A 27,442-nucleotide genomic window follows, 5' to 3' on the forward strand; every position below is an offset into this window, starting at 1 on the left:
GCAGCAGCACCGGAACCACAAAACCACTGCTGCACTCACTCATTATCGGGCTGGACAGTGATGTTGTATAGCTTTTTGCGGTGGCTTGGAATCGATTTTACCTATCTCCCCCTCTTTGTGTCTCTGTGTGTGGTTTAATCAATTTCGCCAAACCGATCATCATCATCGAGACGTATTCTCGCTTGGTGACCGTTGGGAGGAGGTTGGCGGATATATTCAATTTCTGCTACCGAATCCAGGGATGCTTATCTGTGCAGAATCTGTCCCCACAAGCCCGGGGACGTCATGCCGTCTGGGAGGAGAGTACATATGGAGAGATTGCCATTCGTACGGCACTAAGCGATGATGATAACATATGTATGTTTATTGAAGATTGGAGCGACCGAATACGTTCTTATCAGGGGTTGGTCGTCTGACAGTGGGAGTAAGACGTGTACCTAACCTCAAGAAGGCACAGAGGGAGGGGAGTATATGGATAGAAGACACACTTTATCTTTAACCAGGATCTTCCCCCCCGACAAGTCAAAAGGAGACATCGGCCCCCTTATTGGCCACTGCACTCTATGTGGATATCCTAATTTGCACTCTCCACCGAACTTCTTGCCCAAACATGCCGGAAGGTACGGTAGAGTTGTCACACAGAACGCGTTCAATGTTTGGAGAACCATTTTGGAGCTAGGCAGACACAAAAGGCCTACGCTATCGATCGTACCACGGAGCCACAGTTTTGGCTGAGCAAGCATCTCTACTACGAGAAGCTAGTTGCATATGTAAATCGAGAACAACCGCTGAGACGACACACTCATCTCGTGTGTCCAACGCAAACAGATTACAGAAACAATCATGAAGAATTGTGGTGCCGAGATTGAAACAACTCTCAGCGCTTGTGACGATGCTGTGACGTTCAACAACCCTGCCTGCTGCATGATCCTGCAGGAAAAACTGGCTTCTCATCGTTTCCGGCATGGCATGCTGGAAGATGAAGGCCTGAACCATTCGCCAGAATGACATCATCGAAACGGCTCATCAGAATAACGCAGTTGTTCGGGAGAGAGAGAGAGAGAGAGAGAGAGAGAGAGAGAGCTGCCTGAAACCGCCACACAAGGACTCGTCGGAGGTGGAAGAGCGCACTGTGCAAATAGAATCGCTTTGCGATAAAATAATGATGTGCACTATTAGTTGTGGTTTCATTTTACGTGTACGGTACACGAACGGGGGGCCTATAAAAGCACAGCCGATTTGGGGGGTGGTAGCTTCCCTTTTGCACGAGCAGCAAGGAAGGTTAGGTGAGGGTCATCGTCATAGGCTTATAGGGGTGGATGATGGATTTTCGATTTCCGGAACTTCACCCTGTCGTCCCGCACTTGATGCGGTTACTATCCCTCTACTCTGCCCTTGAGCTTTTCCTCCCCGCCCGCGAAACGTGTGGAAAGCTGTCGGATTTAGCAAACAGTCGGTGTGATGTGTGTGTGTGTGTGCTGTGCTGTGGCGCACAAATATAGCACAGCCGTCTGAGGTTTCAACGAAACAACGAAACTGAAAACCGTTTTCGTCGGGCCAGCATGATGAGCCGGCGGAAGCGTGAAAGAACTGTCACGGGCAAGGCCGTGCGTGTGTGTGTGTGTGTGTGTGTGTGTGTGTGTGTGTGTGTGTGTGATTGTCTGTTTGGCGGTGTGGAGCCGTTTCGCTTAAAGCAGGTCTGCAACTGGGTCAATGAATTGCGGTGGCGTGCGAATTGGAAGATATTAAACCCCCTCACGCTCTGCGTGTGTTCTGTGTGTGTGGTTGTCTATGAAAAAGAAAGAGCGAGAGACCTAGTTTTTCCGCTGTACGGAGCAGCACTGTTTTCCGCCGCCTGCTATGCAGTACTGTCTTGCTGTCCCGTGCTCGAATCAAGTGTATCATAATTAGGCAACGCACAACACAACACAACACAACACAGCACACACACAGACTGTTTGAGTGTGCCATCTGACAAAACCAAGCCAATCACCAGGCCAGATGATACATTGTTTTCTATGGGGAAAGCAGCGGGCAACACAGCGGCCGTTTTCCTTCGGCAAGCAATAAAAATGTACTTTGTGGACGCGTTTGTGGACGCGTTTGCAAGCGAATCAGCAGGACACACAGGCACCGACATCATTCGGTCGATGTGCCTGTCGTGTACCGCCAGGCGGGGCCCGCACACCACAGCTGCGTATGGGGGGTTTGAAAATCTCAAAACCACAAACCACCCCACATTGTGTCCCATTGTCCCAATTCCCCACCATCCCGATCCCCACTGCCACTGTGTCTGGGAGCGTTTGACTCCCCACCCTGTTTGGTGGGGCTTCGTGGCATTGCGAACGCGGCAGGAATCGCTGATAGCATATCGATATGGGGAGCACGCATTTTCAGCAAGCCTTTTTTTTTAACGAAATCACACTGAAAGGAATGCGCCAATGTAGAGAAAAATAGGACAAAAAAGCCAACTCTTGACAAGCAAAATCTCAACCTTAAAGTTGAATCCTTACGTATTCTTGTTTTCCCCCGCGTAGAATGCGAATAGGTCTTACAGAAGCAGTGGAAGGACCTTTGAAAAAGGGAGAGGAAAAAAGATTTTTGGGTCGGTCGTTGTCGATGCCATAAAATGTTTCCGTACGTGCTGGGGTAGAACAACAACAACAGCGGCAGTAAAAAACTCCTTGGAACAGGAAAAGAATGATGACAGTAGTGCGCCAACTCCCCAAAAACGAACGGAAAAACGAACGGACTCCAGAAGTTGTCGGGCGACAATGATGGGCCAAAGTAACAACGGACCGATCGAATGTGAACGTGTGTGTGTATGAAGGAGCTGCACGGACGATAACAAATGAACCCATTCGGCTGATGTGTTTGTCAACCGGTTCGTTTGAAGACGAACGAAAAATCCATCAAGCGGCCGCTACAAATTTGGATAACGAATGGTACGTGCTCCTCCCCGTCCCTAATGGAAATGGAAAGGCTCATAAATGCGAAAGGAAGGCCCCAGAGACCTGATAGAAAGCCATCGCATGTGTATGCTTTCACGTTAATACATTCACACGAAGGACGGTGGTGAGCTAGCAGAAGAAGAAGAAGCTGAAAAAACGTGATTGTGAAAAGTTGAAAAATTCCAATCCTGATAGTGACCGAGTGTCGTATGGAAAAGAAGAACGGCGAGAAGGAAAATCGGAGGGGAAAAAAGGGGGTTGCATATTTTCCGGCCTTGGAACGCTTAATGAAGCGTTGTGCTTTTCAATGTGCGAAAGCACCGGGAGTTTTTCAACCCCTAGAATGTATGTTTTCTCTCTCTCTCTCCCTCTCTCTCTCACTCTCGAAAATGATCACAACAATGGCGTTGACATTTGGCATTGATAGCATGAGGAGCAGCATAGCATGGAATAAATTCTTAGGACGTAAAGTTTTCACTTGACTTTTGATAAATTTTCTATCGCTTGGACCTTCTTTTTTATCACCACCGGAAACTGTACCACCCGGCGCCCAGGTTCCGCATCTAAAATTTCAGCAGCAAATTAACCCAACAACCCATCTTGCCATCCTTGACCGACGGTGAACAATGACCGGTCGGTGTAAGAAATGATAGAAAAGGGAAGAAAAGTAGTCGGCGACAACACAAAAAAACGGAACATCAGAAAAGGCGGTTCCGAAGGAAAAGGTTAACGTCGAATAATCGATTGCTTTTAGCACTAATTGCAATCAACATCGTGTCGCGGTGCCCCAAGCAAGAGGCCAAGATGGAGTAGTAGCAGTGGGAAATTTTATTTATAGTGAGCTGTCACACCGTGCTTCCGGGGTCACATCCGTCCGATGAAAGCATAGCGTGTGATTGTGCCTCTTTTGACAATCCTGTACCCCTTTTGCGAGTTGAAGGAGGTTGGACAAAACAAAATGGTCATGGTGCTATTTTGAAGGACCAAAAATTAGGGAAAAGTTAGTAGTGGAAACTTGTTCTTGAAAGATTTTCAATCAAATAGGTTGAGAATATAGGAAATATGGGCGAGTTTTTTAGAGTAGGAGAAGTAAATATGAAACAAGGATTTGCAAAAAAAAACCTAAAAATAATAATTGTGTACATATTAAAAATTACTTGGTTTTGTACTTAAATTATCAAATGTTACAACTAGCATCTGCTTGCTATAAAGTACTAGGAGTACATATGAAACAAAGAAGCATAAAACCTTAAAAAAAATATTCAGGAGGAACGGTACAAAAAGACCGTATTGCTTCATAAAACCTTAAATAGTAATGTATAAAACAGTTTCTACATTATAATCTTAAAAAGATAGATAAAAAAAAAATCTAAAAAGTAAACTTTGAACAAAAAAAATTCAATCAAGTGAACAAATATTAAAGGAAAATACTACACTAAGGTGTCAAACAATGAGAAATGGAATAACAATCAGCCGTACCGGCGAACTCGTTCGTTCCCGGGAACGTTCGCCGCGACGCTCATTTTCACTCATTTCATAGCCCTCTAGATAAAAAATTAGAAAACCGTATAGATTTTGTTCTGGCCAACCTAGTGGTACAATCCTGTCCACTCATGAGCGACGAATGTTTCTCGACGAACGAGTTCCCCAGTACGGCTGAATAATACATTTTTCCACCTGTTCAGTTCAACTTTTACGAGCAGTAGGGGATTGAAAAGGATCATTTTGTGCTTGAATGCGTTTCTTTTCATTCTTATTTAGTATTTTATATGTTTAACTTCTGTTGCCTAAAATTATGCATAAAACACATACATTTGAAGTATTTAAGAATGGAAAAAATGCAGAAATTCTGTATAAAAGGTTATATAAAATAGCAAAATATTGAGTTTATATTTATCATAACGTAAAGTTGTATGAAATTACATAGAAACATAGAAAAACAACATAATAACATCTCTTAATAAATTTTCCAAACCCAGCCAAATTCCAGCCGGAGCCTTTGTCACGTATCTGTATGAAATTCTTGTCATTCCACAGTGTGCAGTAAGGTAAAAAGAAAAGCTCCATCCTCATCTAAATTCGAAAAGCTCAGTAGTCACATACACACCAGCTCCCAGCTATTTACACGCATAAACAGAAGTTTATCGAAAGTTGTTTTACAGTTTCTGCCTGGGGGGGGGGGAGTCTGAAATTTGAAGAAGAGAACAAGCGACCGTCTTGTTCGTCGCACTTTGACCCCGGGGTGTGAGCGGCACCGGTGGAATGTAATAAATTTTCTGCTGCATGCGACCTGTCCAAGGTAGCAGGAGTCTCATGAACCCCAAAGACCCACGAACAGAGTTGATTAGATGGAGCGAGCAAAGAAAAGCGAACAAAGAATAAGACAAGTCGTGGACAACGAGAGACACAAACAAAAAAAAAAGTTGATTTACGATAAGATACAGGTACCACCATGAACGGTCGCTTCCTAGAAAAACGCTTGGGACTGTACACTCCGTTTTCTGTTCCGTTGCTTTGCTGTCATCACCCGTGGCCCACAGACACACACACACACCTGAGCTAGTCGACCTAGTAGGCCTTTAGGACAATTGCGAACGGAATGGAAAAATTTGCAACCCTCACAAGGAGTTCGCCGGTTCCGTCTTTGCTTCCCATTCCCTTCCTCCCCCTCCCCCCCCCCCCCCTGCTCACTCAAGCGAAACCCCCAAAGCGGTTGTCAAAGTTTGCGTCCAACTTTACAACGATCTGACGATGGGACGCTATTCTTTATCGAAATTAGTATCTCTCGCCACAAGGCACGGGAGCACACCGCGCCGGGTTTTTGGGTAATGGTCGGGCCGCACGGATTGGCACACCACGGGCGGGTCTGTGTCTCGCTGTCTGACAGAACCCTACCCAGCATCTCATGCTCCTCCCTCCCTTCGCGCAGGGAGCTTATTCCGCATTTTAAACACATGACAGAACAAAAATAATAAACAACTAACCAACTCACTACCACACACACACGTAAGTGTGTCCCCCGCATTGGGGGTTGTCTTTTAAATCCCTTTTCTTCGAGACACATCGAAAGGGTGGGCTTTTGGGAAGGGAGAAAAACTCACGTGCTGCTGCCGCCTTCGAAGAGGAGCAGAAACCTTTTTCGGGACGGACGGACGATGTTTGTCGGCTTTCGTAAAAGATTCCGGCCCGTCGTAAAACACATATCTTTCAAGAAACATTCTCGAGAGCGATAAAATTTTATGCCCAAAATGGGTTTTTTTTTTCTTCGGGAGCATGGATCCGTGGCAATGTGTGAAGCGCTGGGTGGGAAGGATGAATCCCCTTTGGGATGGATCCCTAGGACGGGAAGCATTACTGGTTGGGTTGGGTGGGTTGTTTTTGGTTTGGTAAGTGTTGTTGATTTTAGTTAAAATATAGTTTAAAAATTAATTCCTTCCCTGTGTTCCCAGTTTTCAATGTAAATCAACGCATCAGTACTGGTTCACTGATAAACAGACCATGAGCTAAACCGATCCATAGGACACACTTACCCATACATTGAAGGGTAGCAAACACACACACAGACACGTGGGAATCAACATTATGTTTCGAAAATTTACTATAATCAGCTTTCTAGCCGTCTGGAGGCTGTCGTGAGCAAGCAAGCTTTCGACCGCTTTCCTTGTGAAACCACCATTCAACCATACGCAGCTCCAGACTAGAAAGAAACGGTCCGCACAGACCCGTTCCCCCAGGGAGGGACACCAAGGGACGATGGGATCGATACAAAAGATGAACCCATAAATGTCAACTTTTATTGTGCGCCTTTCGATTAGGGTGTTCGGGTCACCGGGACCGGGTCCTGTCGGGGTCAGAAAACTTAGGGGGTTTTGTTTTTTGTGGAGAGTTGGAAAAGAGGGCAAAACTAAAAGAAAAGAAAACTCTCTCTCTCTCTCTCTCTCTCTCTCTATCTCTGTCCCAAGAGTTGCAATAGAGCTACAACAACGGCAGCAAAAAAACCCCTTCACCCTTTGTGTTCGTTCCGTACAATTGGCGTAATAAAATTATGGAACCAAACTTGTCCACTTGTGCCGTGTGCCCGTGCAGCGGGCAAAAAAGAGGCAGCTTTAAAGCAAAAAGAACTCGGCGGAACCAAAGCTCCAATTGGCAGGCAGGCAAGGCCTGAACCAATATTATTGTTTTCTGAAGAGGAAGAAAAAATAAAACTTGCTGCATTCCTGCACAAATCAAACAAACGGGCAGGGAAGGAGACCAGAGAGGGAAATGATTTACTATTTCGAACCGACGAAATGGTTGATTATTGGTGCGACGACTTTGTTATTATTGTTTTGCGGGAGCGGAAATCCTTTACGGCCATTACGGCGGTCCTAGCCGCCACTTTGTGTCGGAATGTCTGAGAACGGTTCCGCACTAAACTATCTGCACATTTTGTGGGGCCAATTCCGTGTTTCCTCCTCGTGAAGCGGGGGTAGCGTGATTGTGGGCAAGAATGTTGCATTAATTATTTGTGTTATTTCAGTTGTGGAAAATAATAACACACGTGTCGAGGCGTCGTGCTGCGTGCTGCTGTCAGTGTGATGGGCGCTCCTGCTCTCCCTCTATCTCTTTCTCTCTCTTTTTCGCCGTCTGTTAAAGCACGTCCGTAAAGCAGATAAGACGATTATGAGCTCGGAAAGTCCGACAGAGCACAAGCGCGGGCTTGGCGAAGCTTTCTGCAAAACTTTCCCGTTCCGAGTCTCTGGTGGGCCCTGCCCTGGGGTGGGGGTTTGAAAACTCGCCCCCATTATGAGGATCTGGGCCTCATATAGATGGGGAGATGCTTCGCTGCAAATCACGCTAGAGGGAGCCATCGGTCCAATGGTTGAGCGGTGGTACTAATGGCACACCGTAAAGAACGGTGTCGGGTCCGGTCCCGGCGGCCAGTACTCGGGGACGGAAAGGTTCTGCAAAAGAACGTACGAAACTTCTTCGGATCGGAGTATGAGTAGAGTCAAGTTTAATTTGATTCCAGCGCTTCTTGCTGGCGGGTGCAAGAAGCACCTTCGCCTGTCCTGTCCCTCCCCACCACGGGGATGTTGTTTAGTTGTTGGGACTTTTTTATTCCACCCTCCGTATGCCTACCTTGCCTCTTCCCTTCTCCGGATGAGTAGGTAGTATTCGGGAAGGTTGGTTAGGGCAGCGCCAACTATAAGCGATACACATGGTAACAGGGTTTCTGTCGGGGACGCACTGAGTAGGCGAAGGAAATGTAATAACACCGGAGCACACACTTTTATGGCAGCGAATTAAAACCGTCCAAGTAAGGGCCATTATTCGCGCCCCGTCTTAAAGCCGTTCGCGTGTGCCGAGAGCCATTGTTTTCGGGATTGTTGTCGTTGTTTGAAATATAAGCGAATCCACCGCCAATCAGATAAGCGAAAGGAATTAAGTCCGTTGATTGCCAGTTGACTCCAGTTTGGTTGCTGAAAAAAGGAACTGCGAAGGAACAGGAACAGAACTGCGGTTTGTTGAACTGCGAATCGAAACCAGTGTTTATGATGTTCATTGTGTAAATATTAAGCAACGTGAAACGGGGGTCCTAAACAAAGTTGACATCGTAAATGAATCGCAATAACGCTTGGTAATGATACAATATTCAAGCGCGTGTGCAATGTTTAAAGTGCTGGTTTTGAACATTGCCACCTTCGCATAGATTATTTATGTACATACTTAGGTGGGCAGCAGCCGCTAAAAAAACCCCGCTCTCTGAAACGAGACTTTGCCCCATATGGATCATAAATTTCATACTCTTCATGGTGGGATCGTGAATTACGATCGTAAAAAAGGGTGTTGTTTATAGCGAACCGCCAATAGAATCGGCAAGCGATGATTGAGTGGAAAACTTCACGACACTCGGTGAAGATGTGAAGTGTGTGTGTGTGTGTGTGTGTGTGTGTGTGTGTGTGTGTGTGTTTGCCGGAATGATATTTTAACAACTTCAATGCGAATGCGTTGAGATTATTCGAAGCATGGGGTAAGTTGTGCAATTTGCAGGATTTATGGTGTGCGTTAAACGTGTCTAGCAATTCACCGGCAATGAATCATTTGATATGGAGTATATCATATCGAAGGAAATAATATCGGAATTTGCAGGATTCTGTTACAAGGTTTTAGTATAGAGTCGGTTTGGACTTTGTATGCTTTACGGCGATGTAAATGGTTGAAATGAACAATGTTTTACTGTAAAAGATTAAGAAAAAGATACTGATTATGATACGAACTAGAATCTTACGGGGATTTCAGAAGTTCTTAAATTTTTGAGAAACTTTCACGAGTTTTTCTTGCGTGAAATGAAAATGGACATTGGAATTCCATTAGGATTACGTTCGACAAGATATACGTCCAAACTTTTACATGAAATGTCAGCTTTAGTGTATTGAAGTTGAAAAGATGAGTTTGATACTAAGAAGATCTACATAAATAACAAATATTGGTGATCTAAAGCTTACATTTAAACGGAAGCACTTTTAAATTGTATGATTTCGCCCCAAAATATTATAATTAATCATTCAATATTGAGGTTCTCATTTAAAGCAACAAAATTGCGCCTCCAAGTACAAGGTAATATTCTAAAATTTCTATCCCGTGTGACAACTTTTCCCGAGCCACGAAAAGTTTAACCTAGCTGAAGACGTGACCACAAAATTGGAAAACCCCTGGAAACTCTCAGCCTGCTACCGTTGGCGTTGTCATAATTTGATCCGCAGGCATGGTAACCGGCTAAAGTATGGCACGGCTCTAAGAATACGCAGTCACCTTTGGTACAAGCGGATGCTCGAAAAGTTAACCGAATTCAGCACCTTCAGCACTCCGCGTTCGATGAGGTTAATCCTTGCGGGCGGTGAGGTTGTTGCCGCACAAAAGTTGTGTTCCTTTTCAACGCCTCCGGTTACCTTCGGTGAAAAGTTTTACCACGTGGCAAAATTAACTCATCTCGGTGCGGCCGTGTTAGACAAGCCAGAACGTTTCCAACAAGTGAGAAGGAGAAAGTGTCTCCTAAGTGGTATTGGCTTGAAAGTTTCTTCTATTTATAACAGGGTTTGTTATGCAAGAAAATTGGAAGATGAAAAGTTTTATTGGCGAGTTGAAAGTGGTTCTCGGCGTTGGACCTTGGGGCGCTCTTAATTACAACGAATAATAGACTGATGAAAAATGCGACAAGACGGTCGTGTTTGCGTCTGCAAACATTCGAGATGATGAATGGTTTCCGCTAGTTGATTTATTTAATTAACAAACTGATTTGATGCAATGCTTCCCTTTTTCCATTCACCGCACCGGAATTGTTTATGGTGAGGCAATATTTTAATATTTTGCTGCGACCTTACCGTGATTTAAACCGACGCAAAAGAAACGCACTCACACTTGTCAATCGTTAATTTTGGAACGACGCATGCTTTATGATAACAATAAACACAAAGGGTTTATCGCTTCATAAGTGTGGCATAAGCCGTTTAAAAGGGAATACGAGCAATCGTTATGCTTCGTCTCCATGTGAAATATGACAAAAATATATATGTTGTGCTAATAAAAGTCTCTGCCTCGACTGAAAAAAGACTGCCACAAAACAAAAAAAACCCTTTTACGACCCCCGACAACACACCGATGGCGCACATTGTTCGGTCGCAATTTGTATCTCCCCGGAGTGCCCGAAAACTAGGACCGGTCGGTCGCTCTGTCGGTCGTTTTATGGTTGCATTTTAAAACTAACGAGAGCAAAAGAGCAGATTTTAGCCGGACGGCGACGGTTAACAGCGAGGGAGCGACCCGGAAGCGGCCACAGGCCCAGGATACAAAATGGATTTGCTATGCGTGCGTGCGGGGCAAGACTCACTTTGGCTAATTTTATGGGCATCCGTCCATTTTGCTAATGAATCTACTACCGATGGCTTTGTCCTGTGTCCATGCGTGTGTGTGTGTGTGTGTGTGTGTGTAGGGATATTGGAATGTAGGCTCCAGCGTGGGAATATTGCGTGCATGTTCATTAAATTGAATGCTATTTATGACGGTAAGCGGTAAGCTGGTTCCACCGTCGGGACTGTCGACATACAGAAACCGTTGCGAATGGATGGGTTTCGGAAATCCCTATTTCGTTTCATAAGGAAAAAGGTTTTTGCTTAACATTGTTCGGCTAGAATATGTAAACTAGTTTTAAAGAGAAACTTTATGTTACTGTTTTGAAAAGTTGTATGTTTGATTGCTTCCATAAAATAAATCGAAGCGTCTGCGGCTACACGTGACCTTCATGCAAACGACCCTAATTCTCGGAAAACATCGTCGGCTCGTGCCAATTGAGAAGATTATACTGCTGATTGGGAGCAAGCCGGCTAAAAGTAAGCAACTATCATCAGTTGCAGCTTTACACACGAGTTCAGTCTATCCTACCACTTTAACACCATCGTTCTCTTTCTCTCTCTCGCTCTCTTTTGCTTATGTCCCCACAATCGAGAAATCTGCCTCTGCCGTGTGCTGGTGGTTGGATCAGGATTTTTAAGCTCATTTTCATATTTATCAATTTATGCTCACGAACCGCGCGTACACGTGTGGAGAGGATGGGCGCAAAACTGGGCCGAAGATTGCGGCCGAAGATTCGTTTAATTTTAAATCCCGGCAACACAGTGCAACCGCCCACCACACAGCACACGCCAATGCAAAGCGGGAAGGGAACAACTACTGTCGGCGTAAGCGTAATAACGAAGCGGTCGTAACACGAGCGCGCCGCAAATCTCTTGCGCCAGCACTGTCGTGAAAAGATTTAGATGGCATTTTGAATAAATGAAATTATGAGAAAATAACGACAAGCTTCCAGTTCGCATTCGACTCCAGCGTCAACAGCGAGCCGCAGCGAGCGACGCTTCACGCGAACGCTTGTTCTGTTGTGTTCGTTTGCGATTGAGGCCGGAATTGACTTGAAATTTGAGCCTGAAATGCGACATGCTCACATTCCAATCGTACACAAGCTGGGCCAAATCTGCCCAGCACTAGCAGAATGCGCAAAATGTCCCCGGCGAAAACCCACGTGGCGGTGGTGTTGGTGGTTTTCCGCGCGCGATGGAAACGCCTGGTACACCGGGCACCGGGTTGCTATGGTGAAACTTATTACGCGCTCGATATGGAGGCGCACGGTGGTGCTGTGGTGATGAAGTCGCAAATTCCAATCTCAATCATGCCACTCCCTTTAATGCTGAGTGACAGTTTGGAAGGAAGATGGTACAATTTATTTTAACGCTACGGCGTTCTGCAAGTGACAGCGGTTTTTGGGACAGACAGAAATGAATCATTCTTACTGGTTGGGTGGTGAGAGTCCGCTTGAGCCCGTTGATGGGAGGACGATGGGGGCCAGAAAGTGGGTGGATGTTTTAAAGCTGACGATGATACGTACCTAATGGAGAGAAAGAAGGGAAAGAAGAGAAAGAAAAATTGATGAAAAATACGGTCATAAATTAAATTTTTCATCAAATCTTTGTCATCCATCGTTAATTTAATTAATATGTTGCTGTTGTACTTTATGAAATAATTCAATAATTCAGAAAATAGCTGAAGGTTTGTGTAAATCGCTCCTACACTCCTTCTGTTAAAAATCATCAAGAAAATGTGCGTAAGCAAGCGTTAAATCAATCCATTCTTTTCACCATCTCAACCAACAAATGTCTCCCCCCCTCCTCCCCAAAAACAAAAGAACAAAACACGCGTGACAACCATGCGCCTGTGCGGCCTCACAGCATAAAATTGACAATTACGCGCGCGAGAGCGCCGCCGTAGAAGGATTTTGAAACCATTCTACCAATTTCACAGTATTTACGATTATTGTGCCACCATCACCACCACCACCATCGCTGGGCGCAACAAAACCGGCAGGCACCATAACCTCAGCAAATTCACCGCAATAAAGTGGTACGAATCTCGTTGTTTGCCCGGGGTTTTGCCGCGCACGCACCACGCGACACATGATCCGTGGAATAATTCCCTACGCATTCATTGTCGTTGTCGTCCACGCGGAACTGGTGCCGTAGAAAGAGAGAGCGTGTGCTTTCACGTTCAAATTCGGCACTCGGCGCTAGTGTTTATACGGCCGTGCACGTAATGTCGACAGCGATCCATCTTTATTTGCATGTTTGCGCTGTAAATTTAGAGGCATAGCACACACACACACACACACACACACACACACACACACACACACACACACACACACACACACACACACACACACACACACACACACACACACACACACACACACACACACACACACACACACACACACACACACACACACACACACACACACACACACACACACACACACACACACACACACACACACACACACACCACATTACTTCCTCAAAGACCTTCCCGTCCTGTTGAGATCCTTCTCCGACCGATATCGTATGGCTCTTCGCCGGAAGATGGCGAATAAGGATCGAGATAAAACAAAATAAAATAAAAAAATACAACCATACGGCCCGTTTCCATGGGCTATCCTCGTTCTCCAGCGCGAACGCGTGTGTGAGTTGAGTGTGTGCGCAAAGCAGTTTGTTGCGTGAAAAACAGCAACGCGTGGAATGCGTAATAACAAAACCAAATATGCATTATTACGATGCTGATTTTGTGCGTTGGGCAATATTTGTCGTTGTTGCTGCCGGAAAATGTAAACGATAAACCATCCAAATTCTCATGGGAGGAGAGCGTTTGTGTATGGGTGTGTGAGCGTGTGTGTGTACTGAAAACAAATCCATTCTAGCTTTCAGTTTAACCTTTCCTTTTCCTTTTCACGAAAACGGTGACGTCTTGGCGTCAAAAGGCAAACGCGCAACCGTTATGATCGTCATCATCGGGCCGGTTTTCCCTGTTCTGCCAGCCCTCGCACTCAGAAGCCCTTGCGATGATCTTTTATTAGTGGCCGCCATGAAAAATGTATCTCGCACATCGTTCCGCAGCGTGGTGTAGAGCGTGTGGCACTATAATAAAAGCCGAGGGGCCCCTCCCGCGCATCATGAGCGTGTATCTTACCCGTGGGGATGATTGGCTCACATACGCACAGAGATACACCAGCAAAGGTTGCCAGGGGTTTCACGTACATTTGGCGTTTTGTTTAGTAGATCGAACGCGCGCGCAAGGGGTTAGATTCGGACCGAAATTGAGATTAAATTGGGTGGTGGATTATGAAATGCTAGAGTAAATAAAAACACTGCCTTCCCAGGAAACGGAACGAGCAAGCAAGTGTGTGAAATGTGCATCCACTCTTTGGTGTGTAGTAGTATGATCGGCATTGATCGCTAGGCAAACGCGTATATGCAATAAGCGCTGACGGATTAAACGACAACTGCAGCTGTTCAAGAAAGGCACTTTTGAAAAGAAAACGTTTTTGTAGATCGTTTTGATGTTCATATTTGTAGAGCAAATTTTGTGAAATGATTCAGATGTGAGGAATTTGAATATAAATCAAAGATGAAGGTGTATCATTTCAAGCAAAAAAAAAAGGTTAAATTCATCAAATCCCTCCCATCGAAAGAAACATTGAATTTCCCACCAATTTGCTTCCTTTTTGTATCAAACTCCACATTCCGTCCCTGGGCAAAGATGGAAAAGATTTTCATTTTCCAATAATATCACTCATCATTAATCAAAATTAAGGCAACCGCCGCTACCGGAGGGTTCCACACCGCCCAAGGCCATAATGACGAGAAAATTGGAATTTTCCGTTTCTTCGTTTTTGACTGTTTTTTTTTTGTGTTGCTGCCTGTATACACTGCGGTAAAAAATCAAACGTACCTGCACCAACATTAAATCACCCACCATCACCACCATCCACCAAGCAGAAAACAGGGAGGAATTGAAATTGAATGATCCTCTCAACAAGCAAAAAAAAACGCAAAATCCACCAAACTCGTAGGTGCCAATAATGAAACGCAACGATTATGAGCGCTCTTGATAATGGTGTGAAAAGATTAATGAATCACTTTACGCCATCGCCCGAGTAGCAGCATTCGTGCTTTGGGAGAGTGAGAGAGTGAGCGAGAGCGAAAGGGAGAGCTTCCCCTCCTCGGTGGGAAATGATTTCATAAACTTCCGGATATCTTTACCGGTCGCGTTTCCCTTAGTTTTTGTTTGCTCCTTTCCGGGGTTCACCACAATCGCCCCCCCCCCCCCCCTCCTGTCGGGGGCAATGTTTGCAATTCCACTTTCGAGGGGTCGAGGCATCACACAACAGGATGGAGGGCAGTGGTTTTTGATGTTTGTTGTCTGAGCGTTCGGGCCGGGAGCAAAGGTCGGAACGAATTATGACGCCACGCGTACGTTCCCGCATTGCTAAATAATGCACACATACACCACACAACCACATAGGACATATTGGTCCGTAGCGGACGAAAGGTCAGGACACTCTTGGGGTTCCTGTAATATGACGCAACGCTTCAAATCATCCCAGCCTTCCCTGGCAATGGGGAATGGGGAGGGTTTTCCCCACCTTCCATTCAATGGATGCCGTTACGTCAGGATATTCATTCCCGTGTCCACCTAGGGAGCAACCGCAACGTCCAAAGCACGGTGAAGAGATAAACAAACTCACAAAAAATGTGAGTGAGAAAAAAGAAGGATCAGGAAGTCAAATCCTCCACACGGAACGGGAGTAAATCAAGGCTAAATTTAACAACTAACATCAACATTATTCCACGGGATGTGTTTAGCAGGACACCACCACCATCACCACCATCACCATCGGGACCGTAAATAAAAACGAACCGTGGTCGTGGTGTTTTTGGGCGCAACTGCGAAAGAAAGAAACAAAGCAAATCCAAGCAAGCCGTACCACCACCATCACCATATCAACGGTCACACTGAATAAAACATGAATTGGCTTCGGAGTGGCGCTGTGCTCAACATGGTAACCCGGGAGAAGTCATAGTCGAAAGCCACTGGTTACCCACCAAGCAGGAACGCATCAGATCAGTGTGATCCTGTCCGTTACAACAGGGTGACATTATTTTATGCTTTTAACGTACAAAAAAAACACACATCCAGCGAAGAAGCGAACCAACAAAACCAGCCCCCCCCCCCCGCAGAGCTTACCATGTGACAAACTGTTGCCTTCCAAACACCATTTCGGCGGAGGCATGGAACGACTCTTTCCACGCTTCACGACGTGTTGTTCCACCGGCAAAGCGCAGAGAGAGCGACGTAAAAAACAACCACCGCACGCCCACGTTTGCGCGTGACGCATGTCAACCGACAATTGCCATTAATTAACGATGATCTTCTTCATTTGGCTCGTCCCGGAACCCATCGTACGTACGTAACAGGCGTGGTGTTGGCGTTTTTTTTCTTCTTTTTTGAGCGAGTGCCCATGCCTCGCCTTGTGCAAGTGGAGCCGTGGCCACGGAAGGAAAGCGATCGTTCCTTCCAAATGATGGAATGTTTACATCATTAGTTCTGTTTGATTGTTTGTGGTGGCGCTCAGCACCACGCAGCTGCATACGGGCCAGACAGTTTGGGATCGAGCGTTTCGGTTCTTTGCGGTGAGTTTTTTGTGTTGGTGGGTCGTTTGTTGGTCCACTCCTCTACCCCGGATGCGTGTGTTTGTCCAGTAGGAAAATTATGTACACTTTTCCAACGCGTTTGGGGTCCGAAGTGGTTGATTTTGCTTCTCAGCGCGTCCAGTCTGCATGATTCATTTGTTTCCTCTCCCCGGACAGCAAACATACACTTACACACAAAAACCTTGGGAGTCCGCCCCACGTGTGATGAGGAGATGTAAACAGCAAAGTGTCGGCGGGCGGACGGACAGGAAACCTTAGCAGAACGATTTGTTAGCTTAACCTTAGCCAAACCTCAAACTGAACGGTGGATAGCACGCGTTTGTTTGACTTTGTTGAACCACTTTTTTTCATTTTGCTACTGCTGTTGCTTCCCGTTGCGCGTTGAATGAACACACTCCGGCCGTGGTGTGGGCAGGAGAAATGGGTGGGAAAAAGTTTTGCTCTTTTCGAATTTTGCTCCTCACAGTGTGTGCCAAGGTTTGGTCCACCTTTTGCAGGCAGCATGACACGAATTATTTGCAACCAAGGACAACTTTTTGCTGGGATGCTGGGAGTTTACTTTTCATTTTTCCCCTATCCTCTGTACCGCAGACTACAAAGACATCAAATAAATGATTTGTGTGTGTGTGTGTGTGTGTGTGTGTGTGTGTGTGTGTGTGTGTGTGTGTGTGTGTGTGTGTGTGGTGAGTGTGTCAATCTTGATGCTGGGATGGTTTGTCAGATGAGGTAAGCGATATGTTTGGCGTTGGGTTGTTTGAGTTTAATTGTTAAATAAAACTGGGATTTTGTTACGGCCGTGGCTGCCCCAGGTTATTACACTGCAAAAAAGAGGATATTGCTGTCTAAAGAAGAAACATGAATTGTAGGTGGTTGTTGGTATTGCTGAGGTCATTGTCCAAGTGTACTGATGTACCAACATATCAACTATTGAATTTAGCTCATCATGTTCTATAGATTTCAATTCTCAAGTAATACAGGGTTTCCAGGAGTTCTCATAGCTGTGGAACACTTTATTAACTCTTACTTTCGTGAAACGAACCTAATGTAGTGCTTTGAGCACTCCAGAAAAAACGCTGTTAAAAGAAAAATGCCCTAAAAGATATCAGATTTGAACACAAGAGAAGACCTTTGTAAGGTAGTATTTGATGAGAGATTTCCTTAATTCTAAAATACATTTTCTAATCATTAAACTTATACATTTTTCATTGCAGCTAAAGCAGTCTGAAGGTTATTTTAACCATTTCCTGTAGCTCCAATTAATTTCTAATCAATAGCTGTATCGTTGTAGAGCTTGCAAATGCCATTCAGCCTAGTCAAGTCACCTACCCTGTAGCTAAAAAGCGTACACAATCGATAATTCAGCTTCCGCTTTTCAGTGTCAACCGAAAGTCATCCGAAGGACAAGCGCAAATAAAATGAAACAATAAATATTAACATCCGTCTGGTTGGTCGTACTGTGCGATACCAGTGAATGATGATGATGATTGGACGTGTAATTGAGCAGCTACCTTTCCTGCTTCCCACCACTCATTCGTTAATTGTGTATCGCTTACGGACTCGATCGCCGATCCGCTCAGTAGACAGAAGTATGTGAAAATAATGATGCTTCTCGAAGGCTTCGATACAGCCCGCTGGAGCTTGAGCTAGAAAAGGCTACACTGTAGATTGTGATATGCCATGATATGTGTCATAAATTAGATGGATGATGAATGGCTCACCCGGTGGGAGTGTTTCCATTCTAATGACACGCCGTATGGTAACAAAATTGCGCAAAAAAACATTCAATCGAGCAGGAGGGTGTTGGCGCTGCTCATCATGCACTGCTGGGAATGAATTGAAAACAACAACAAAGTATGGAAAACCGTGCCCGAGAGCTGCAAACATTGTGCCTCATATTTCACCCGGTGTTTATAATACATTTCATACCTCTAAGCATCTCGCTACACTTTATTTGACACATTTCATCGCATTTGTGCACAGAGACACACAGCGTTTGTGAGGGGAAGTGGGAAAAAGAAAACTCTTGCGGAAGATATTTCACCAGCCCGGGCAATACGCAAATGGTGAGCTATTTTGAGGATGCTTATAGTATCATAAATATGATGCATGTGTCACCCGGTTCAGCTGCGTCCGGTTTAGAGACGGGAATGGGGGGAAACAACTTAACGGCACTAAAGGAGCCGGTGCTTTAAACATACGCATTAGCACGTAACACGCTGGAAATCGAAATGGAATGCTGTTGCCTGCAATAGAGTGAAATTGGAGAGCTTCAGAGCTTCAGAGCATCAGTGCTGTTGCAACGCCGAAGAAGGGTTGATAAAACATGATTAAGAAAGCATTAGAACGTGAGTTCTACTTCTACTACTGCCTATCATTTTGTCTTCAAGTTTACATTGCATCGCCTTACAGATTACGAGAAACTCAATCAATCCACTAATCAAATAATGCTACATTACAGGGGTAATCATTGAATGTTCATCTCTACCGCAAACAGTTGATAAGCCGCTGGGTCTGCTTTCCCAAGGGCAAACATAGCGCTGAGCACAAACAAAATCTCTCCCGAGATAGCAATGAATTCCATTCGGCGAACGAGCTAATCGCTTAGAATAAATAGCTACACACTCTACCCAGTGCCACAAATCCGACCTTTGGGGAAGACGAACTGAAGCGATTAGCCAGAGATTAAGACAAATGCAGCCCAGCCCAGCGTCTCTATCAAACCACGCAATGGTGGTAATGACAGCTGTCAACAGCGATTGTTGATACACAAACACATTTGATACCCGTAACGCGGAAATTTCAGCCCCATGATGAGCCGTTGCCGTGCGACGAAACGACGCATACTACACTACACCACTGAAAAGTGGAACAGAATTTGTCTTCTCCCATCGATTGAGTTCGTTGCCCATTTCCATTCGTTTTAAATGTGAACACTACCCAGCTTTGGGACTGTGCACCTTTGCCAAAAAAGGGCCTGTGTTCCCGTACCGGCTGGGAGCGTGAACCGTGAGCCCATCTCGGACAACGAACTCTTGTTCGGACGACCCTGAAGTGGAAAGGAAAAGCATTGGAGTAGAGATGTTGGATCAGCAGAAGGAAGCTGAAAAAGAGGAAGAAGAATTACACAGCGTAGCGTACAGAAAAATCAATATGTCGCCTGGAGACACAAATTCCGGTGCTCTCGGTCTCTGGCAGAAGCTCGGATGCAATGTTTGCGTATCGTAAAACGCAGAAAAGGAAACAGACAGGCGCGCTCAAGCTCAACGAATGAAATTTCAAGTTCAAACATCTGCTTATTTTGTGTGTTTTCATTTTTTTCGCTTGCTTTTCAGGGTAGGAAGGAGAATGTTGACGCAGTATGTGTATTAATTATTTGTACGCTTAGTTTTGGTCGCACCCAGGACCCGGGACGGCATGAACGGCATGGCTACAGCAGCAGTGCTGAGGAGTGGACAACATGTGGCACTATTTTTATTTTTAGATGTTCATGTGTCACTTTTGCTCGAACAGAACCAACAGCTCGTCAGCTCGGCCAACGATTTCCGACCACCGTGTGGGAGTGATGAACATGAATGTGAGAATGCTGTGTCGAACAAATGATGAAAAATGTTTAACATGTTTTGAGTTTTGATTGACATTAGTCACTGGACATGAAAGGAAAGCATTTTTTTTAATTATGTTATACTTGTGTTCTTGAATTTAAGTCTAAATTGTTGGGTTTTGTTAAATATTTTCAGATTCAGATTCTAAAAAACATCTCCTAAACTCACCACATCATCACAAACCAAACATTTTCTCAGTTAAAGATCATCCTGCTCTGAAAACCACAGCACAACGCATTTAGCATTCACGAAACGTTTAGCATACAATTAGCGCGCGAGCCGAGTCGGTTGAATGACTTCAGCTTTCCAGCCTTGACAGAGCGCTGAATTATTGCCAAGGCGTCATCACATAATGACCTACACACGAAGCCACGTGAGACAGCGCGTTGTACTAGACTGGTTGCAAGCGCAATTAATTCTAGCTCGTTGTAATCACCACAAGCATCACCCTTTCAAGCCACAAGTTCCTCAAGCCCTCAGCGGAGTCACGAGTGAACAACGAATGCCTCAGACAAGCGGATGATCGAACGACTTCGGAATGTTAGACATTGTTCGTACAAAGAAGATAATAGAGTTGTACAAAGAAACGATTTCGATGGTGTACAGACAGCTCTGTCTTACAGAGGCGAGAGTTTAAGTTATTATTAAACATAAATAATCCACCCTACTTCGCGCGACCGATTTGCACAAGATTATTTAATTGACTACAAACATTAGGATACTTCAACGGCGACAGCGGACCACGCTGGTCCCAGCCCATGCTGGTTAACCCGTCCCGTTTTCCAAGTGCTATAAAGCATTTCCAGGCAAACAAGAAACCACCACCACCCCGGGGTGCTGGTTGCCTCCCTTTGATCACTCTCACATCAGCATCATCACTCGACAAATATAAACATTTAAACACCTGCATAATGCACTTAAGCAACCAGCCAACCATCCAAACAGCATCGCTCGAGCCACAGCGCAAACACTTCTCGTTTACTGGGTGGGACGTACCGAAACTCTGCTACTCTCCCACAGTGCTTGTGGTTGTGCTTTTTGCCCCGAAAAGTAAAGTTTCCCCCTGCCCCAGTCACACGGACACGGACGACTGCCAGTGTGCTAGGTACGTGGTTTCGTTCTGCTGCTGCTGCTACTGCTGCTGCTAGTGCTCATAAAAAGGTGCATCAAATATGCATGCATCTACACACCCGATGGGGTGAGGGGACACGGTTTCTGGTGAGGAATCTTGCGCCGGTTTTCTTGCGACACTCTCGGAAGCAGGTGTTTGCTGGTGTACCATGCAGAGCAGATTTTCCACCGAGCAGGGTTTTTTTGTGAGCTGTTTAGAGTGCTGTGGTCAATGCAAGATACATAAACGACAACAAAAAAACGTGAAACAAATGAAAGCATTAGACAAAAAGGGGCATTTAGTTAGATGAATCTTGTTCCAGGTTGCTTTTATCTAAATGCTTCACAGGGAGCGCCAGGAAAGGATACGAAAAATATCTTTTTGAAAAATACCCTCTTATTTGTGTATGGTGTTGCCATGGTTATTGAATGATGAATGCTCAAATTGGCAATCCTGTTCGCAGTTTCCTATAACAAAAGTTAACCGCGCGGCTACATGAGGTGAAATATACAGCGAAATGAACTATTTGACAGGCGAAATATCCGACGGATAAAGCATCACAGCAACCAGCTGATGTGCAATGCAAACAAATAACGTGCACAAAATCGTAATTAAATCCATTAAATTTAACTTCAATATCGAGTACTTCGTCAAATCAACAGTTCATAATTTTTTTCCAATTAGAGAATGTTCTGCTTAAAAAGATATTCGGCCGTATCGGGGTGGTCGTTCGTTCCCGGGAACGTTCGCCGCGACGCTCATTTTCACTCATTTCATAGCCGTCTATGATCAAAATTTAGAAAACCGTATAGATTTTGTTCTGCCCAATCTAGTGGTACAACCCTGTCCACTCATGAGCGACGAACGTTCTTCGACGAACGACCACCCCGATACGGCCAATTATTTTTAATAGAATTTCGAAAGCGGATGTTGTGTCTCCCCCAACCCTTTAGCTGTACCTGTCAGATATTTCACCTGTCAAATAGTTCATTTCGCTGTATATTTCACCTCATGTAGCCGCGCGATAAGGCTGCATACTATATGTTCTGTCTCTTTCTTGTTTGTAGGGACCTTTCATTCACTTTCAACCTCTGTAATTTGAAACCCTCTCTTATTGGACAATTACATCGCCTTTCAAATAAGAGAGAGAGAGATTCATCCCGATATTGTGAAGTAAATATCAGCATTATAAAGCTGTATAATTGGCACAATTTTTTAACTTATGTATTTCGTCTTACAGCTGTTCCAAAAGCGTTTTACGAATCATTAAAAAGCAAATACTTATTAAACAGCTTTCCCACGATTTTCCATCGGTACAAATTTATTTACTGTCGCACTGGAGAGTAAACAATCCCCCCCCCCACCCCCCCAAAACCATATGCAATGTCGATCTAATTTTACTCTCGCTGCATCATCATTCCCATCTGCTTCCCGCTTATGAGTGATCAACTTTTCAAACCCACATACTCTCTGTCTCTCCCACTGGGGCTGTTTACGCTTATGCAGTAGCTCCGCCAGAGCTAATCGAATTAGAAACACGTGGCAAGTTTATAATCCAGTTTTATATGCAACCTGGATGGTGGGGAACGTGTAAGAGGAAACAAGAGAGAGAAAGTGAAAAGGGCACTTTTTTCATACGATCTGTATGAAATTATGACGACCGAGTCTGGTAAAATAGAGGAGTATTTTTTCCACCCTCTCCGTTGGGGTGGATGAGGCAGTAAACGCGAGGTAAAACATAACCGTAGTTCATGGTGTTAATTTCGAGGTTACCCACGCCGCATAGGAGCACCCGCCCACCGGGCGAACGCATTTGATGATTACTCATTTAAGCCTATAATCCACTAATTGGTATATTAAACAAATAAATTAAAATGGCTGCCCATGGGGCCCAAGGTGCTTTTGTTTGGCTGGACAACAAAATATGAAATAATAATTCGCTAGCGGGCTGCAGACGAAGCAAAACGAACCATGGGGGTATAATAGGGGGAGTTATAATTAATTAAATTAAAGTCATACGTAGACTAGTTGTTATAAAAAAACTAAATATACTAAAAATACGTATAACATACAAGGAATATTTTACAAAATTACTTCATTCTGGTTGCAAGCATTGACAAGCGTTCGATTCGAAATATATTGTAACACCACAAGCAAGCGTTCGTTACATCCCGAGCAATTCAAACCATTCGATCATTCGATCGCGGCGAGATGACGTAAACCCATTATTGTCAATGCACCATTTTCATTGAGTGATTCATTGCTGCCAGCCCTTCTGCAAATCTTGTTGGCAATAAACTTTTTCCGTTCACTCGCTCTGCGGTTGTGGTTTTTGGGGTTTTCTAAACTTTCCTGGCTAATCACTTTTTGACAGTTTGGTTGAGTTTGGCCTTACCGTTCGCACAATTCGCGCGTGAAACCTGGGCCAAAACTTGTTCCGGGCACACTGAGCGCACACGGGCTGGGGGAGAACGTCGAAACATTGGTGGTGGTGGTGGTGGTGGGGCCACCCAAACAACGGCTGCTCGATGACTCCCCAACCGATGATGGATACAAACAACACCCAAACAAACACCGCACAAACCATTTTCGCGCACTCCCAAAATTGCGGCCCCAACGTTTTTTTTTCTTCTGTGCGCTCGCTCTCTCTGTCCGTCTCCCTTTGAAGACCGTTTCGATTTCAAAGGTGCTAGAATAGGGGATGATGATGATGACGATGATGATGACGGTGGTGGTGGTGGTGGGAATGCTTTTACGTCGATCGCCGATTCAGATTTAATGGCGTGCGGGAGGGGTGCCTCCGGGTGGAGAATCCGGTTGGGCCTTACGGAAGGTTACCGGAGCTTCGAGCGCATCAGGCCGTAAATGGAATACATGGCATGGTGGGGCAAAGCAAGAGACAACGGCAACGCGCAAAAAAAAACATAAAACGCCATCACCAACACTCAATACACACGCACACACACACACACACACACAAACACAGCACGCGAGCCAAGAAACGAGCGATTCATTCGGATGGAACCTCGCGGCTAAAAGTAGCAGTAATGCACAAATCTCGTATAAACCCTTCGTTGTCATTTCGTCGCTGTCAAGGTAAATAAGTCTTAACAAAGTATCCAAAATACAAAATTGTAAAAATTATATGCAATACAACTGTGCGAACAATGTGTGAGCGTTATTAGTTTGGATTTTTTAAATGTGTTTTTAGTTGCCGGCTTGTGTTTTGTGGCAATTATATTTTTACTTTGTTTCCTTATTTTTTTTGGAACATAAGTGTCACTTTGAATGCTTTCGATGTTCATTATCTTTATACTATCATTAAAATGAAGTTTAACATTTAACGTTTTTACGATTGAAAGGATTGGAAGGACTTATGTCAAAAAAATTCAGAAATTCAAAAATCAAGTCAAAAATCTCAGCCTAAATCATATGAACCGTCCATGCTCGACCAGGTTAGTTCATTTCTGCTTATAAATATCCTGTGGAAGTACAAATATATTGTCGATACATTTTTCAATATTTTTTAAGTAAAATGTTAAATGTCAATAAATGTTAAAAATAATTAAAATGTTTCTAATACTAACGATATTTAACTACACCCTAAAAACGAAAAACAGGACGATATTGAGATGTTTCATTGTCGAGATCAACCAAATCTATGACGACAAATAAACTGTCAATTAAGTATGAACATTTTGAATAATAACTGTTTTTTTCTTTGAACGAAACAATTGAAAATAAAGCTCTTATAGCTTAGTATAGCTATCATTTCATAAGTAACATTACATGTGACAGATCTTAAAATTACTTTTACCTACAATGAATATAAAGCAATTCTGATCAAACAGCATCTTTGACAAATTCATCCACTAATTCCAGCCTCTGGAAAGAACTGTTGTTCATAAAATACAGAGATTAAGAAAATGATTTCAACAAAAAGGAGACAAAAGATACACAATGGGTTAAAAATTTATAAAAGCTATATAAACTCTAATAATACATCAAAAGCGACTCATAATCAACATTGACGTAGCAAAGAAGCTGATACACCCCCAAGGGTTAGTAGCTCCTACCCCATCAACATCTCGCCCCAGCAATGATTACGGCTCGAGCATGATCAAACGACCGATCGACATTCAATACGGTGTGCGTAGTAGTGGTGGTGTTGGTGCTCTCACGCACAGCACAGCGCACTGAATCGTGTCGGTGTTGGTGTACCACGGAGCCCCGTTTGTTGATAACCTCGAGTGCTTTTTCGTACTGCCGTACTGCCGCGGGCCATCGCAAGACAATTATGGGACCGACGGCGGCGACTTCTACGACATTCTCGATTTACCGACCCCGAACGAGCGATAGGATGGAATGCGATTTATTACAAAATTGTTTTTTCCCTCTCTCTCTATCTATGTTTCTGTGATAGTCGTCCTCTTTGCAGATATCAGCGTCGCGCACAGTACGGTGAGCAGGTGTAGAACGCTAGATAAGCGCGATGACATGTGGGGTAGCATATCGTAGCCGACGACGACAGGATGTCAACATCTGCACGCCAGAGATTATGCGGAACTTTCCACTGTAGGTGATGGCGAAACTCATTCGACTTGGTGTAGGATAGTAGTTGATTATTTAATAAAAAAAGTTTAAAAATTTCTTTCTCGAAAATATTCAATGTAGAAGTATGCGTGTTATGATAAAAATAATTCTTATGGTAACTGTAGCGTGTTTAGTATGACTGAGAACCCATAAGAACAGTTTTCGTGAGTAGCTTAAAAGTTATTTAATTTAAAACGACTGCTCTGCTTACCTTTATATTCAAGATTGTTTATATATTGTTTCAGCTATACACACACTCCAAACGCTAACCTTTGATGCAGCTGTGAAAACGAAAACGAAACAGAACAAAAATGGTAACAATTGCAACTCCCTTGTATTCCTCGTGTTTGCTACAAACGAAGTGTGCGTCCGATTGTATTCACTGCAGCTTCATCGCGCGTATTCCACTTGTTTGTAATTTCTTTCTTCGGCGCACAATACGGCATCAGCAACAAATAGCGTTGCTCAGTTGGGCCAACTTTCATTCCCGTTCGCAACTTGCGACTTATTTATTTACACCGGTATCGCGAACTCACACAATCACAACAACATCAATTCCCATTGTGCTGGAACACACAATTCAATGCCAATAAATGCTCACAATCATGCACACGCACTTCATTGCTCTCACACACACACACACACACACACACACATACACATACGCCTTTCACACATACACTCACATTCACACACACACACTAGTGCAGAGTACACAACGTCTAATAAATCATAAAGCCGTGACCGGGATGGCGGGGGTGCAAAGTTTCGAAAGTTTCGCCCACCAAAACGTGCCACCCGATCACAAATGTCGAAGGAATTCAGTGTGTGTCCTCGCGGGCACAATGCACGCGTGCTATTATTTTCCTCCACAGTTACCGGAAGCGTGAAGCTTCCTTCCGGTGCACGCGGTTTCCTTCGCTCGCCCGTTCGTGCGGGGTTTTGTGAGAAAACAATCAAGGACGGCTTTGAGTGGCTACGGTGGCCTCGACCGACCGTTGTGTCACATCTGGTTTTCGAATCCTTCCATAAAAGGCACAGACTGTACTACTGTGTGTCAACGCAGAAAGAGGTAGCTTTTTTTCTATACGAAACGGCAAAATAAAGCTTCTGGATTCTGTCACCTTGCTTTTGTACGCAGGAAACACTTGTTTACAGGTTGTAATTAAATGCAAAGCTAATTAGATGGCCCACCGAAACACACACACCTTTGCCACTGATGGGTTAGCGACGTCGAGGCGGTCTACGTTAAAACACACACCGAACAGCGAAACGCTTCGCTACGTAAAGCACAACACACCTTCACAGACACGGCCGTACGGGACGACGGGCAGAGATGCACTAAGTGTAACCACTAGCGACGCATTTCGGTCGGTCGGTCCGGTTTTGTGTGCGTTCGTGCTCGGTTGCTTCGATTGACAGCATACACACTGCGGTTGTAATGTACACGGAGCGTTTTCCAAAATAAGGGTTGAGGAGTGTTTTGACGTATAAGAATTGTAAAATTAATTGGAGGAACTAAATGATATAATTTTAAAGCATAATTATGTTTTAATAATTTCTTAAGTAGTTTTTAAAAATATGACATTAAATGAATGAGAAAAAATG

The 27,442-nt window shown here is 44.4% G+C and overlaps 1 protein-coding gene across 1 annotated transcript in view; it reads right to left on the reverse strand.

Moving 5' to 3' along the window:
* LOC120948146 (PE-PGRS family protein PE_PGRS16-like) overlaps positions 1 to 27,167 on the reverse strand; it is a 67,938-nt gene extending 40,771 nt beyond the window's left edge. Inside the window, exons 1-2 of the mRNA XM_040364170.2 lie at positions 27,043 to 27,167; positions 26,046 to 26,115 (exon numbers count right to left, since the gene is read on the reverse strand). The gene's annotated coding sequence lies outside the window, so the exon portion shown is untranslated. The remainder of the gene's footprint in view (positions 1 to 26,045; positions 26,116 to 27,042) is intronic.
* Positions 27,168 to 27,442: the final 275 nt, after the last annotated feature.

The sequence above is a fragment of the Anopheles coluzzii genome, chromosome 2, assembly GCF_943734685.1.
Source record: "Anopheles coluzzii chromosome 2, AcolN3, whole genome shotgun sequence".
Taxonomy (NCBI): domain Eukaryota; kingdom Metazoa; phylum Arthropoda; class Insecta; order Diptera; family Culicidae; genus Anopheles; species Anopheles coluzzii.